This window comes from Athene cunicularia, assembly GCF_003259725.1.
Source record: "Athene cunicularia isolate RWA chromosome 6 unlocalized genomic scaffold, athCun1 chr6_part2, whole genome shotgun sequence".
Classification (NCBI taxonomy): domain Eukaryota; kingdom Metazoa; phylum Chordata; class Aves; order Strigiformes; family Strigidae; genus Athene; species Athene cunicularia.
The window spans coordinates 2,981,306-2,984,997 of NW_020799106.1; the positions used below are offsets into that span (position 1 = coordinate 2,981,306).

The following is a 3,692-nucleotide window of genomic DNA, read 5'->3' on the forward strand; positions in this document are numbered from 1 at the left end:
AAAAGCCCAATTGCTCAGCAAAAGCTTTCAGCAAATAAATGTTTAGCAAACCTTTGACGAACAACATCCTAATTATTTCTGCCATCATCTTCAGTGAGAGTAAACACGCTGTAAATATTTCTTTCCTCTACGTCAGTTGATAGGCAAATTGACATTCTCATAAGGGTCTGGGGAAGCCTTTCTACTTCTCCCTCAGCTGCCCCTCCTTCTTAGCAAACTTTTGGTCTTGGGAAGACTTAAATAATACATCTTCAAATCTAGGGAGACAATGGTAAAGTCGCTCTCTTCAAACACTGAACAAGAGACTTTATTTTAAAATAAATAAATGTCCTGGCTTCCCAACTAGACACTGCCTTTGCTCCCTGCAAAGCGCCCGCCTAAAAGCTCACACCTTTCCGAGCAGACTTGAGGACGCTGAGTACACATCCCCACAGGGACAACCCCAGGGCTCCTTTCCCGACACCTCAGGCCAAGAGGCCGAGGAGCACAAGCAGCACACAAATCCTGGCCATGCCCAGCTCTGGCTCAGCAGGAGTCGGCCTTTTCAGGACCACGGCTTTGCTCCAGCTGCTTTGGAGCCCCAACTGCAGCAGCAATTGTTTGCGCTTGCTGTGAGCCATTTCCCATGCACCCTTTTCCTGCCTGCTCCCTCAGACACAATACTGCCACAGCAGAAATAGTCTCCCAGCCCGTACGCTTTTCGGAATTTCTTTCTTACACAGTCTCCACAAGCCAAGAAATCTGCTCGACTCTATTAGATTCCTGACAGTCTTGAAAGGATTGCTAATTCCAGTCTGCTTAAAAAATGCAGAGCATTCCTCCCTTACAGCTTTTCTGCCTTCCCTTCTGTGAGCCAGCGAGCACCTGTTGGGTCATTAAAAACAAAAAAAAAACCCCACACCATTAACACAGTACACCTGAAATACCCTAAACCGTCTGCAGTGCTGTCGACAAGGAGATCGCGCGCTCCATGGAAGGGCCATCAAGCTGCTAAGGCAACACTAACTTTCTGGCGGAGATTGGTGCCCCCTTGGCTGGTTCATGTTAAGGGCTAACAAGGGTTAACAGGGTTTGTTCTCTCCATCTCACCCCCTCCTCCTCTCTGTGCGTTTCTGTCAAAGACCTGCGCTGGGGCCAGCCACCGCCGGGATTAGGCTGCTCTAACAGTCTGGCTGACACTCTGTGCAGGAATAAAGTCCCGCTGTCTGGAAGCGGCACACATGAACGTGCTTCGCAGCCCTCCAGAAGGAGCCCTAGAACTGAAAGAACAACCACCGGGACTTTGAGCATTTCAGAATTATGAAAATTTAAAATAACCTTTGAAAACACACAATTTAAGAAAATAGCAAAGCTCTTGGGCTTTTTTTTTTTTTCTTTCTTTTCTTGAAAAACTACAAGTATTTTAGTTACTATGTCTGTTCGGGAGCCATATGGAAAAATCAGTTCTGTCCTGTTAAACTGGTCGCACAGTTTCGGTTTTCATCTGTCTACAGAGATCTGAAAAGTCTATGGTGTTTTATTTTAGGATTTTTGGCAAAGCAAGTGGTCTGGGGATCATTTGGCCAGGAACACAATAGGTAAGCAGACTATTTCTTGTCTAACACATTTCCAGGAGTCTGAGGGCATACTGTTTGTGTGACTGAGTGAAATCAGCCTGTAAGGATGATGTTCTCTTTGGGATAAGCTGATTATAGGTTGGTTGGTCGCTTGGTTGGTTTGTTTTCCTGGACAAGAAAAGCTGAGCTGCCGTGGTATCAGTGTGATTTGCAAGATCCTGACATTTAAGCAACAGAACGATTTTGATTTTTTTTTTTTTTAAGATCTTCTATGAAGCACAGAACAACCCAGATTCCACTGTCAAAGGTAAAGCAAAATATTTGGGGTTATGTTTTGAATCTGTAAACTATAGACTACAAGAAAAAACAAAGTGGCAGGAAAGTGACTCAGAGTTATAAGGAAAGCTCTGTTAACATTAAAAATGGTATTGATATAATAATCTTTTTTTCCAACTTGTTCAGATGGTTGTTTAATATTGCATTCACCTAGGCACTAAAAAAATATTACAAAGAGAGAGAGAATATCCTAACTTTATTAGGATGTTAAGGGGGACATTCAGATGACCTGATAGTGATAACTTCAATAATCATCTCACCGATACTAAAGATGTGCGTTACTTTGGGAATCACAGATGAAAACAAATCCCATATGTAAAAAAAAAAAAAATCTATGGATGTATTCAATGCTATGTTTCAATGAGAATGTTTGAAACGGATTTTTAAGGGAACTGGTCCTTTTGTAAGTTCATTTTAATTGTAATGGACAGCAGGTCTGCTGAATTGTAGATATTTCGACTGCCCGAGATCTCCTGCACATTTGCAGGCACCATGCGGAAAGGGCTGAGCTTGGAAACAAGTAAAAATGACAAAGGATGGAGCCTTTGTCTTTTATGCTCCCTTCTACTCTTAGCCAATGACCAGATTTAATCAAGATCTTTATTCTTTGCTGCTTGTAAAATGCAGTAAGCTACTTTTTCCTCAAAAGCAGGGATCTTGCTCACAGAGCTCCCTCTGCTTTCCAAATCCCTGAGCTACAGCCGGCACCTGTATTAAAGTCTATGTCCTGCCTCCTTCTCCCCTTTATGCCCTTTCCACTTTTGCACTTCCCTCTCCTTATGAAACTGGATGTAGCAGGCACAAGAAGTCGGAAGGATAACCTCACGTAGGAGCGTACTGTCAAAATTTCTTGTCCTCACTGGAGTCTACTGCCTGCACAGCTCCGTGGAATGTAACACAGCACAGTCTAAATAACATCAGCATTTCCAGAAGTGATTGTTTGGACTGTTTATGTACATTTCTTTTATAGATTCAAAGCTGATGATGGAGCTTTGGCAAAATTAAGGGGGAACACATGATTTTTGAGCTCTTTTATAAGAGTGAATACAATAGAGCTGTTACAAGTTCCAGTAAGCAGCAAGTGCTGAGGTGGGCTGGAAGTGATGCACATGTGAAAGGGATGGGCAATACAAAAAAAAAAAAAAAAAGTCAGAATTATTTATCTAGCTGCCCTACAGTAATAAAGCTTTCCTCTAAATCAGATACACAAAGACCTTAAAATCTGCCCAGTACCAATTTAGGAATTTTTTTTATCCAGGATCCTCCATCTTTCATCGAACAATATCTCACACTGCTCTGAATAATTTATGCTGATCCTTTTCTCTACACGTACCTATAGTCACAATGGATGAGACAAAAATTAAATGATCTCTGACTGAAGAGCAGAAGCAGTGTTTGGGATAGTGACCTCCTGCGAGTTCGGAAGTGACAGTTCCATTACAAATAACCCACCCTTGACATTTGGCAAACGAACACTATAAACTAAGAAAAATATTTTAAATGTAATTCTCCACTCATTTTGTCAGCACTGAAAGGGTTGGGTTTTTTTTTTATAACCGTCTTGTGATATTGCATCTGTGTTACACTGATTGTATTTTTTCTATAATAAAAGACTTCATAGCAGCTTTGGCCATTGAATCTGTGCAGAGAGATCTTCTGAGAAATATATCTCTGTGAACTTTAAGGAATTTAGCAAAGTGGCTATGGGCACGGTTTGAATGCCTGGCTTGCTGTGATTATGATAAATACCAGCAAAGGCACGGAAAGGGAGAGCATCTGATTATTTCCCCCCCCCCCCCC

General features: G+C 41.9%; 1 protein-coding gene across 2 annotated transcripts in view; it reads left to right on the forward strand.

Annotated features, from left to right (window-relative positions):
- The first annotated feature begins 1,125 nt into the window (after positions 1-1,125).
- Positions 1,126-3,692, forward strand: part of LOC113481937 (protein NDNF-like) — an 8,207-nt gene continuing 5,640 nt past the window's right edge. Inside the window, exons 1-2 of one of the 2 annotated variants that reach the window (XM_026852012.1) lie at positions 1,126-1,577; positions 1,821-1,863. The gene's annotated coding sequence lies outside the window, so the exon portion shown is untranslated. The remainder of the gene's footprint in view (positions 1,578-1,820; positions 1,864-3,692) is intronic. The other variant, XM_026852011.1, reaches the window with a different exon arrangement.